General features: G+C 44.9%; 1 protein-coding gene across 2 annotated transcripts in view; it reads left to right on the forward strand.

Moving 5' to 3' along the window:
- prkd3 (protein kinase D3) overlaps positions 1-12976 on the forward strand; it is a 35908-nt gene that overhangs the window by 2195 nt on the left and 20737 nt on the right. The window lies entirely within an intron of this gene.

The following is a 12976-nucleotide window of genomic DNA, read 5'->3' on the forward strand; positions in this document are numbered from 1 at the left end:
TGGCGATAAAGGGTAAAATAACACATTTCAGAGACTATGGGACTTGCTTCACAATGATGGTTAAGAGGATTGGACCATCCATATTTCCCAGCTGGTCTTGTAACAGCAACATGTATGCCCTAAACAGTATGTCCTAAGATAGCTTATAGTTGGCACTGCTCTGTGGACTGCTTGTTACTGTAGATCCCAAAGCCCCATCCAATAATAATAAGAATGTGTTCATTTAGCAGATGGTTTTATTCAAATGGATGTATATACGGCTGGAATTGAACCTGCAACCTCTTGATCTGGAGTCAAATACACAGCTGAGCTATACCCCTCCCCCAATTAGGTTATAAAACTACTGATTATGGTCAAATAAATCTCCCTCATCTGACTCGTCAGTCACCCCCACGTAATCACCTTATGTACAGTAGATAATGATGAAATGGGTCTATTTGCGTCCAGCATTAATATAGTGAGGGGCTAGATTAAAGATCTCACATGCACTGTTCCATCAGTAGTAATGAAGAGAACATGGACTATGAACATGGAAGTTCAGAGTCCAACAGGTGAGATCAGTTGTTTGGATCAGATTAGATGCAGCGGGAATCACTGATGAAATACTTGTGAAACCCAGAACTAAAGTACAGTTGGAACTATTTATGTGTGATGCAAACCTTGTTTCTTCTCCTAGTGCACAGAAAGCACAGTCAGGAATGCTACAATGTGCTCAGCTGACGTGGTCAAACTGAACCTGTCATGACCTACTGTATTATCATACTGAGAGCTAAGCAGTAGTATAACCAGGTTATATGCTGTAATGTCTGGCCTGCTGTAGGCTTCAGACTATCTGCTAATTGAGCAGTACCACAAAGTGAAAAACACTGTGGGATTCATTTGGCGTGCCTTGCTTGTGTCCTTTAGTTCAGTGTAGGCCAAGTTCACATTCCTGGGATGCAGGGTAATGTTGTTGTTCTTTATGGGGTCTGCTGATCCTCGCTAGCCATTTATAAGCTGCTCTGCTTTTAGAGAGCAGAAAATCTGATCAGCGCTGATATTGACATGGATCTCGTAATGTACTGGCTTGGTCACACAAAGCAGTTGCTGGGAAAAACCTTGCAAATATGATAATTTGAAGAAAATGCTTGAAGAAAATTGTTGAGTTATCTGTGCTCTAAACTGAGGAATTTGTATCAGCTGCTTGCATCAGAATTGGGTCACATTTATTATTTGTCTCATGTTACAACTTTGTTATGAATGATACCATGACAACCTCTAATTACAGTTTATTTACATCAGTCTACTTAATAGACTAATTGCTTTACAATATTAATCTAGTTGTTTTTTAATATTTATATAAATATTTTCAGTATTTTCTTCCTAACTCAAACTGGTTCTGCCTGACTGCAAACATGAGCAGTGCACCGCTCTGTATAATTCTTAATAGATCCTCCCATATGGCATTGATATTAATGGAAAATATGACTGTGTTCTTTCCTCCCCCATCCATTCCATCCTCATCTTCTTTCTCATTCTGAAATATGCATGACGACCATTGGCCCTCGCCCTCGCCAGCTTTCCCAGCTGAGCTGCTCTGACCCCCACTCTGGCCTTCCTAGAACTCCTCCACTCAGCAGAAGCTGGCGGGTTTGTGTGCCTGCAGGGAGTGGGACAGGAACATGGTTTTATCTGCTCATATCTCAGCAGAAGGAGTCATGGCGGAACTGTGGTCCTGTGTGTAGTTAGTGTTTCCTCCGCCCAGGGAGGGTCTGCAGGGTAAGTGATTCACCAGCCACTGAGCCATGCAACAAGCATGGATGGATGTCAGCGTCTGGATATGATAGTACAGCACATCGTTTTCCCACCATCAGCAAATTTTGAACTCCCAGTTATGAATTTTCAGCTGTCTTGATCTTGTGCTTGGTCCTAGTTCAGTTCCAAGCCTTTAGTCTGAGGTTTGTTTGATATGTTGGCATTTCCTGTGTGTTCAGACTGTAAGGTAGTAAGTAGACAGTCTGAAACGCATTTGTCATAAGTTATGACAAATGCGTTTCAGTATAGTTTTGTAGCCAAATTATACATTCGAATGAAGCATTTGCGCTAACACAGATATACATTGGAGAATTCGTCAGACGTCTGGAAGGGGTTTAGTGGGTGGTCTCACACTGTACTGCATATAACCCCTCAATGTCTCACTGTTGGCATGTCATCTTCTGGCTGAACCCTCCCATGTTGAACCCAACTCATTGTTTGATGGGGGCACATGCTGTGTGCGTTATAATAGCCGCTTTTTGTATGGACTTCATACTGCTCATTTGTCTTTCAGTTGACGGCTAGACCTCATGACTTGGCCTCCACTCTGGTGTGGGATGACCCTCTCCCCTCCTCACAGTCACAGTGACTGTGACAGGCTGGCCAGTCTGTTAAGCATCTTGATTGCAGAGGTTTGGATGGCTTCTGCTTCCCAGTGGTTGAAGGTTTAAATCCACAATAGGGCTCTGATTCAACTTCAGGTTACTGTGATTTTCCTGAAATCTTACAGTGTTTTCTGAACTAATGCATGGAATTAGATTGATTCAGAATGATTCAGACCATGCAGGCTATGACCCGTGTGGCCAATACGGTGTGCGAGTGTCATGCCACGCGACAATGGAGATTGTGAGGGGGGTCATGGCAGTGGGACAGGGAGACACACCCAGAAAGGGACCTGTCGGCCCAGAAATGAGCTTCCATGGCACCCATCCAGCTCAGGCTGCAATGCCGATTCCGACTCTGCTGGCCCTGCTGATACTGTTGAATTGGGGTCTCTCTGTGTGATGAATGGCTGGGGATAAACAGCGATAGCATCCGCTCGCCGACATTTCCTGTTTGGTGTAGCCCAAGTCCTCTCGTGCAGCCAGAGAGGGAGCAATTGTGGGACAAAAGTTCGCGACTTTTTGAGAATGACTCCAGATCAGCCAGCCAGCAATGAGCTGGCCAGCCCAGCCAGAAGACATTACTCCTCACCCAGGCATTTCTGGAGGATGATGTGATGTTGTTTGAGGATGGGGTGGATTTGTGGTGCCATGAAATTAAAATATTTGAAACATAACACTGTTTCTGCAATTCTCAACATCTGCCAAATGTTAAAGGATGTTGTAATGTTCATGGCATGCGCCACATAGCTTCATATTCTACATTTATGGCATGCTTTACATCCTATAACGGTGCAATTAAATAGCTTGTGGAGTTTTTTGGTTTGGGCAAGGGTTGGTAACTGGTTGAAGCTTTTCAGTGTTTGATGTAAAATGGAGAGTTTACAATCTACCTTGGCCTCCAAGTTAACAGTGCTCTCTCTCTGTCAGAGGGGATGATAAAGCTTGCTAGAAGGAAGGAAATTTGAAGTCCTTTTGGCAAAGGCCTTGGAAAAAAACATAAAACTTTTCCCTCAAAAGGCAGTTTTATGAACATTTTTACCTTACTCCTTGTCCCTAGGATATTCCTGTGCACATTTTTGAACATACTCACTGCAGCTGCAAATACTGTAATGTGGAAGGCTTGCCTCGCACATGTTTTCCTACTGGTTGGTTAGTGCAGTAACTCCCAGTGTCTGGTTGGTCAGTGCAGTAACTCCCAGTTTCTGGTTGGTCAGTGCAGTAACTCCCAGTGTCTGGTTGGTTAGTGCAGTAACTCCCAGTTTCTGGTTGGTCAGTGCAGTAACTCCCAGTGTCTGGTTGGTTAGTGCAGTAACTCCCAGTTTCTGGTTGGTCAGTGCAGTAACTCCCAGGGTCTGGTTGGTCAGTGCAGTAACTCCCAGTGTCTGGTTGGTTAGTGCAGTAACTCCCAGTGTCTGGTTGGTTAGTGCAGTAACTCCCAGTGTCTGGTTGGTTAGTGCAGTAACTCCCAGGGTCTGGTTGGTTAGTGCAGTAACTCCCAGGGTCTGGTTGGTTAGTGCAGTAACTCCCAGGGTCTGGTTGGTTAGTGCAGTAACTCCCAGTTTCTGGTTGGTCAGTGCAGTAACTCCCAGGGTCTGGTTGGTCATTGCAGTAACTCCCAGGGTCTGGTTGGTTAGTGCAGTAACTCCCAGTTTCTGGTTGGTCAGTGCAGTAACTCCCAGGGTCTGGTTGGTCAGTGCAGTAACTCCCAGGGTCTGGTTGGTCAGTGCAGTAACTCCCAGGGTCTGGTTGGTCAGTGCAGTAACTCCCAGGGTCTGGTTGGTCAGTGCAGTAACTCCCAGGGTCTGGTTGGTCAGTGCAGTAACTCCCAGTTTCTGGTTGGTCAGTGCAGTAACTCCCAGGGTCTGGTTGGTTAGTGCAGTAACTCCCAGTGTCTGGTTGGTCAGTGCAGTAACTCCCAGGGTCTGGTTGGTTAGTGCAGTAACTCCCAGTGTCTGGTTGGTCAGTGCAGTAACTCCCAGTTTCTGGTTGGTCAGTGCAGTAACTCCCAGGGTCTGGTTGGTCAGTGCAGTAACTCCCGGGGTCTGGTTGGTTAGTGCAGTAACTCCCAGTTTCTGGTTGGTCAGTGCAGTAACTCCCAGGGTCTGGTTGGTCAGTGCAGTAACTCCCAGGGTCTGGTTGGTCAGTGCAGTAACTCCCAGTGTCTGGTTGGTTAGTGCAGTAACTCCCAGGGTCTGGTTGGTCAGTGCAGTAACTCCCAGGGTCTGGTTGGTCAGTGCAGTAACTCCCAGTGTCTGGTTGGGACTGAGGGTTGCACAGCTGTCTCTGTAATTACCAAAACAAAGACCTTTTGAGAAAGGAAAATACCTTAACCTCAGAGCTGCGCAACATGAAACAGCAAGGTATTTTGAAGATTTTAGAAAGTAGACCTTTTAGTAGCATTAAGTGGTACTTTTACAGATTACAGTCAGTAAAGTGGGTCAGCACAAACATCTATAGTTAGTTGTGGTTTTGATCTGTTTGTTAGGGAGTATGTTTTTTGTATTTTGCTTTAAGGGAACATTACTAACCACACTATGTGGTCAAACAGTTTATTTTGGTGTTTTGGTGTATGCTTTTGAAAGTTAATCACCTTTAATTACCTCATTTACCACAATGACCATATAAGAGGAATGATCACAAATATTGGAGAGAAACACTGCTGTGAGGATGTTAAAACACTTTTCTGGTGCACTTGATCATCCTACAAGGTCATGTGGGGGAAAGATACCAACATGTTGGGTTGTTGCCCTGGTAACGGAGACTAGGGAACAGGTTAGTTCCTGGTACTGATTGCTGGGAGGGAGGGAGGGAGGGAGAGAGAGAGGATGAAAGAGAGAGTGAATAAGGACTGGCTGAAGGAGGAAAGGGTGAAGCAGAAGTTGTGGAGGGAGAACAGATGGAAACTGGCAAGTACAAGGCTCCCACTGGCCAAGACTAACTGAAACACACAGGAAATAAATCACCTCCTTCTCCTCCACACATAGGCTTGGACAACCGAGCCCACATCTGCACGCTCATGGAGCCGCCATATTTCTCCCTGGGGACCCGGCCGTTCTGAGCCCTATGTGTGATATACATGAGGCCAGACATTTCCTGGAAAGCAGATTCAGCTTCTTCTCAGAGAGAATATAAAGCTTCACCCTCGAGTCGGAACAGTGTCAGCGTTAAGACATATTGGATTTGCTCATTTTTCTGCCTAACGTGTGAAGAGTTCATATGTCAGCATATTCACATATTTCATGTAGAAGCCATGGTTACAGTATGGGAATATAGAAACACAGTAATAGATGTATGGTAAGATGCTTTCACATGTATCTGAAAAACCTACAGTAGTTGTACAAGAAATTTTGTTTTTCCGTGGCAAAGTAACTTGCCAACCTACTGTATGTTGCTGGCTTATGAGCTTGTTTGTGCTATAAGGACATATGTGAGTCGATAATTTGAGGAGGAATATATAAAAAAAGCAAACTCTACTTTTAAAGGTACAATAGGTAAGATCTTTTCAGTAAGAAAATGTTTTGTCCCCTATTCATGTTGTGTAAGCTAATGAGGCACTGTGAGAGTTGTTTAGCAACACAGATAGGTCAGTGCTGAAGTGGAATATATATTTTTCTTTTGTAGCTGCCCTCTACTTTCTAGCCAATTATGCTTCAGCAATCCTGTTTCAGCCAACCGCCTTCGGTGAGGCGGGCTTTCCTCCTTGGCTTATTTTGTGAAACCACTGTCAATCAAACTTGAGCTAAGTGCGGTAGTTGAAACAAAAATTGCAGGGCGCCGTTTCTCTCATTTGAATTTATTTAAAAATATTACCTAGTGCAGCTTTAAAATGAACTGAGTCATTTGTCCCATCTGCGGTTCACATGTCTGGAGACTCAGTCTCTTCAAATGCAGATCGGCAAGGCAGAGCAGAATGTTCAGCCACAAGACTCGCTGAGAATGACAGGCCGGAGAGGAGAGGTTCTCCCTGGAGAGGGAGGACAGCCTGGCGGCAGGCAAGGCATTGGGGCCTGGTTTGTGGGCATACACCCGCTGGTGTCTTGGAGTATGGCTGGTTCAAAAACCAGCCGTGGAATTCACCCCACCACCAGTGTGGGTTCCCTACACATGGGGAGCATCTGGGGGCTGCAGGAACGCCCTTCACCAGCCTGTAAAATTGAACAATGGTGGCTAGAGAAGGAGATAATCTAGCATTACTAAAATCTCAATTATTTCAGATTAAATCTGTTAAAAATGTAATTACACTGATGTAGCGGCTACATAATCAACATCAAATTGCATTGTTTTGGACTCAAACATGGTGACCTGAGTTTTACGGTCAGTGATGGATGAAAATACATTTGTCAAACCTAGAGATTGGACAGTTTATCTTTTGCAAAGACAGACATTTCCTTTTGTCTGGAGTTACGGTTTTTCACTTAAAGGAATGCAGCCTATGACTAATGCTGAGGACACTTATTGTACTTAACTGTGGCGCCCTGTCTGGTCTTCTAGCTGTTCTGTCAGACCAAAGTCAGGAGTCTGACCTTAAATGCCCATATCTCTTTACAGTGGAAACACACGGTAACTATATTATACCCCTCAAACTCACTAAAGAGGTGAAGGGAATCTACAGATGTCATAGTGTCATTGACTCACAACAATGGGGGAGCTGTTACCCCCCCCCCCCCCCCCCCCCCTGAGCCTGGGGCTTCTGAAAGCCTTCGGCAGTATGATCGATCCCTGCAGCAGGTTGAACGTGCAGTGCTCCGAGGTGTTTTCTCAGCCCTGCCTGCCTCTTCCTGTCTGTGGGCTCACTGAGTGATCTGTCACGCCGATAACGAGACGGCAGAGGAAATGCCTCGGTACCCTGCTAGCAGAAACCCTGCTGTGTCTAAACAGAACAGAGTGAGGGGGCCTGGAACGGCTGGGACCTGCCACCGAGAAACTGCTGATGCGATCTCTTAACAAGAAGCAAGGTGAAATATAGAATATGTTGAGTACCAGTTGAGTTGACTTCTGTACCTTTACTTAATTTAAGATTAGTATATGTTTAGTGTTTGCACCTCCCTGCCACAGTAAATTCCGTGTTTGTATAACATACATGGCGAATAAACCGAATTTTGATTCTGATTCTGGGTATTGTCTGACTTTACTTTTTGTTTCCTTCATTACGATTTTTGGAGCAATGAGTGATTAGTTGTACTGTTGGTTGCTGTGTCCCGCCAACTAGAAAGTTCCGTCACACTTAAGAGTAGAACCTCTCCCAGTTTCCACAATATTCCCTCTGTGGTCAGTAGAAGAGAACAGTGTGTTCAGTCGTGTATTTAGTTGTCTGTGTGGCTTGGTCCACATGGCTTCTCTGCCGACCACTTTTCGGTTGAGTGTTTTCAAAGCGCCAGGAGGAACTTCCCTCTGCCTCTGTGAGTGAGTGAGTGAACGAACAAAAGTGAATGGCTGATGCACACGCTCAGCACACAGAGCCTCAAACCCCACATACACATGCCTTGGAAATGCTACACTGTTTAGCCATCACAGGTAGTTCAGCACATGAGCAGCAAGACAGCATTGGCTAGGAGTCACTTCCCACAAATGAAACCAATTCCTGTGTTCAATTTGGGCCTTAACACTTCACCATAAACCCCATGACCTGAAGCGTAGTCAAACCAGGAGAAAAATCTCCTTATTTGCCAGTGTCATCGCCGCATAAATCTAAAACTTCCTTCCCCTGATTATGTCCTCTGTGTGAAGACCAGCCACCTGACTGGGATCCCCTGGCTCTGCTGCAGCCAGAGGGGACTGATGAAGAAGTGGTATATCATCTTGGTGGGAGTCTATAGGAGGGTCACTAAGGGGCTCTAAGTCAAGGAGCTGAGGGCCTGTGCTGGAGCAGTGACTGAGATCACATGGCCGTCACTCTGCCAGTTGTTTAGATCCTGTGACTCATCCTTCCTCCTCTCCTCCCAGCCTCCGGATACACTCTCTCTCTCACTCGCACATGCACGCACATCCACACATTCATGGACACACGCATACATAGACACACACATGCAGACACACACGCACGCACACAAACTCCAAAGAGTGGAGTTCTTTTGTAAAGACAAAAGTGTGTCTGAAGTGTCTGAAGACCTAGTGGCGACCTCATCACAAGTGCATAGCAGTTGCCAAGAGCTGTGTTATTGCGCTGGAAGCTCATAGACCACAGTAGTAGTATGGAGCTCTTTGTCTATATCCATGCTGTAAGGCTAGAAGTTGAAATCCATGTGGGTGAAATGCGCTGTGGTTTTACTTTTTAAAACTGTACTTCACAAGGTTACAATATGAGACCCCCACATACTGGAATTGGGTCCTTAACAGGATGAAAAGTATCATTCTTACTCATGGAAATGAGGTAAGGGATATGTGGCCAAATGGTTTCTCATGATAGCTGAAGCAGGTCCACTTTGGCAGGTGTATGGCCTCTCCTTATAACAACACTGGTTTGTGGTTTGGAGGAAGGCCTAGGCCTATAAGCTCAGCGGTTAGCGCTGGGCTTTCACCTTGTCAGCGCTTGGTGTACTAATACCTTTTAGAGTTTGCAACGTAAAGAGCGCCACACCAGCAACAAATGAGTTACATATGAAATCCTGGCGAGATTTCAAGATGTGCGGCTGCTTTTCCCATCACGCGGGGCAGGAGGAGCCTCGACGGAGTTGTGGTGATCACACTGTTCTCGGACCAGGGGCCAAAATGAGAAGACGAGAGAGCGGCCGGCGATAGTCGGTCGGACAATAAGTTACTCTGTCATTATGTTGACCCTTGATTCCGAGGACAGGAATGTGCAAATGCGGCCCGTTGTGTTTCCCCAAGTCCTGTCAAGAGTAAATAAATGGGAAGCGTTACAGCTGAATAGAGCTAGCACTCGTGCTATCTGACAAAATTGATGGGCTTTTCTAAAAATACTTTTTTTTTTACAAAGGCTTACATTTGGATACCCAGCAACACAGAGACATTATTGTGTCCAATATAACTCCAAATATTGTACTTGTTTGTTTTTTCTTTGATTTGAACAATTTAAGCACCAGTTCGCTCTCGGATAAGATGGTCATATGAGCTGTGTGTCTGATTCACCACACCACGTCGAAGACATGTCCCTCATGGTACAGTCTGAAAGAAACAGCCAGTCTCTCAGGACATTAGTTTCTTTTCCACCACATCGCTTCACTGGACCCAGTCTGGTACCATGATGGATGTTCTCTCTGTTATTTCTTCCACTGGTGGGGAAAAGTAGCTGCTTAGGCCTAGTCTTTCTGTGAGAGTGTCTGTGTAAGTGAGACGGAGGAAGAGGGAGAGACTACACGAAGGGTCAAATCCATAGAGCAACATAGAGTAGTAAACACAGATGACATTGGAAGTAGAGAAGAGAAAGGATAGGTCCAGAGAGTGTTACTACAGCTTGCGAACCAAATAGGAACCATATGGGCCTGTATCACAGTATATCACAGATGGGCATGTGTGCACTCCACAACCTGCCTCTCTGCTCCAGCTGTACGGTGTTTGCCCTGGCCCAGGCCTGCAAACAGGGAGCAAATCGTTTTATGTAATGCAGTGTCCAAATGAAGCCTGCCTGCCTTTCTGTCTTTCCACCCATGGACTCAGGGGAAGAGGGGCAGGCCTATAGCAGATGATATGGGTTTGCAACATGGCTGCTTGGTTCCTATGGAGTAAGGGAAGGAAGGATCTGTTAAAAGTGAGAGATGGGCCTCTGGAGATAATCTCTTTGTTACAAAATACGTCCTTGCCTAGGGAAGCGGAATGCGTATACGTTACATGCGTGATTATCAGATTAACGAGGCACCTATCTTGGAGAATGGACAGTAATCTCTGGAATGAGTGATTTTGAAAGTCATGACTTTTGTTGTTTTGATAGCTGTGTGTTCAGGATGCCAACTACCACACCCAGTGTTAGGGTGCATTGTGGAACATTCTCCCATCTTAAACAATGGCTGCCCCATCGTACCCTGTCAACAATGGTGTTGAAAGAATAGCTTTGAAAGAAGAGTTTTGCCCTGTCATTCACAAAGGATAATTGAGTTTGTGTGTGTGTGCGTGTGTGTGTGCGCATGTCGGGTGTGTGTGCATGTTAGGGAATGTGCACATATTTTTTTCTGTAATCGTTCTTGTTGCACTTAAATGAATGATATGGAAAAATGGTGCTCTCTGGTTGACAGAAAAGCACAGTCAACAGAACACTGTAGAGAGACTGCTGTGTGGTGTGGTTTTGTGCAGCATAACAGATCTGAACTGAGACCAAGGCAACCAGACAGCCAATTGAGATGTTATATTTTCAGTTTGTGTACTAGTCATTTTTGTTGCTTGTGGGCAAACCATAAGTTTATGTTTCAAAGTGTTTTTCCATTCTTCCTGCCTCTTTACATTTCTTCTAAAACTGAGTGTAAGATGTGCGAGAGATATACAATACTGAACATGCTGGACTTGTCAATCACAAAGTGCCTATAGTTTATTATAATTTTTTCAAACGTCCAGAAAATAATATGTTTTGGGTTTATGTTAATGTAAAGTCAAAGGGAAAAGCTGTTTCCAATTGCTTCCAATTGTTTCCAGTTTTATTAATATTCTAATGAAGAATAAAACAAACCGCCCTGGAGACAGGGAAACATTAGAAATTAAACTAAATTCAGCTAGACGTGGTTAATGTGACATTAACTACGTCACACAAACCAATTAGGCCTACTTTCCCTGTGAGTCACCTATGCTCAAACAGCTTTTCCAATACATAGTTTGGACAAGTTCAATACATTTTCCACAGATGTGGTGCCAAGTTTTACATTTTATTCAACATTAAAACCATTGTCCTATTGGTTTTATGCTCTTTTTTCATTGATGGCCATCATTTCGTTTCGAGTGCCAAAACACTTTAACACCACTGAAACATAACTGCATGTTGCTCTGGACGACAGCTGTCTACTTCAAAGTTTGATGCTAAGTTTGGAATACGATCTGTACCCGGTGAGATTGTTGAGTATTTTTAAAGCCCTCATCAATTCAAGAATGATCTCACTGCCTGATAGACGGTATGTATCCAGTATTTATGCTTACTGGTAGTCCTAAACCATGACTTCCTTATCACTCCAGTCAAGAACGGTAGTAGCTCTGTGTGGTCTGGTTACCTAGCCCTGATAAACAATTACACAACACATCTATTAATGGGTGCTTTTACAGGGGATAGACACACTTTGTGTAACACCCGGGTCTTATGACGTTGTCTGTTTCTCCCCGTCCTCTGGCAGTGTGGCTCAGAGAACTCTACATTGATGAACCCAGACCTTTGCTGGTATTGAAGCCAGATTGTACTGAAGACATTTTATTGTATGGAAGTAATGGTGCAACTTGCATTCTTGCATACTTACTTCCAATGCATTGTATTCATTCACTAATAAATAAATACAAATGTCTAGAAACCAGTTTGTGGACGTCATAGTGCATTTTCTATATATTTCCTACTCCTGTGATCCTAGTGTAACACACACACTCTGGTTACAAGTCTTGGTTTGATGGTGTTAACATAGCTTGTGTTGCAGTGGCTGTCCGTCACTGTGGAGCTGGCTAGACTCCAGGCTCATAAAGGTGTCAGCCTGCTGGGGTCAGGCAGCATCCCTTCCTCCCTCTAATCGTTTGTGTGTGTGTGTGTTTGCGTGTGGTCAAAGCGCACCACAGCCCTCAAGCTGAGCTACTCTGTTACCACCCACCCTCTCTCTGTGATAGCTGACACCTTCTGACCTCTCTCTCGCCGCACGTATGTACACACACACACACAATGAGCGCAGATAGGCAGTCACACATGGCGAACATGGCATACAGAGGCAGTCTCGCTCACAGACACACAGTCTCCGTTTTCCTTTTCACAATCGAAAAAGGAATGAAATCTCCAGACGTTTTTCATTCATGGCAGATCAGTCTTGTCGGGGAGAAGTCGTTTTTCCATGTCTGTTGTCAAGCCTATTTGTTTTTGGCTCTCAATGAAATGGACCCATATTTCACATGTGCCCCCACCCTCCCTCTCCTCTTCCACTAACAGGATTTAGCATATCAATGGCAGATTAGTCAGTTTAAGAAAAGCTTACCGCTGCAAAGCTTTTTTCCACTCTGCTCTCCAGCCTGATGCCCGGACCTCACACACAGACGGGCCATGCCGATGTCTTTGGCGTGTGTGTGGTCGCGCTGTGTCTCTTTTGTGCTGCTGTGGGACTCAATGGTTGTGTGTGGAGCTTTAGACCTACGGTTTGAAAATGGGAAGACTTAAGTGCTGCTCAGTCACAATGGTACTTGGTCTTGAGCAATGTGTGTGTGAGTGTGTGTATTTGTGTACGCGTGCGTATGGGTGTGTGTGTGAGTGTGCTTGTATGTGTGTGTGAGTGTGCTTGTATGTGTGTGGATGTGTTTATGGGCTGTGTGTGTGTGTGTGAGAGAGATGTCGAGATGCCTGACTTTCAAATGTCAACTGTGTTTTGTGTCCACATAGCCACTACAGCTCATCAATACTTTTTTTTCGAGCAGGGGACTACTCCATTGTTTATAAACACAACATGTTACAAGGC

Source organism: Osmerus eperlanus, chromosome 9 (genome assembly GCF_963692335.1).
Source record: "Osmerus eperlanus chromosome 9, fOsmEpe2.1, whole genome shotgun sequence".
In the NCBI taxonomy this organism is placed as follows: Eukaryota; Metazoa; Chordata; class Actinopteri; order Osmeriformes; family Osmeridae; genus Osmerus; species Osmerus eperlanus.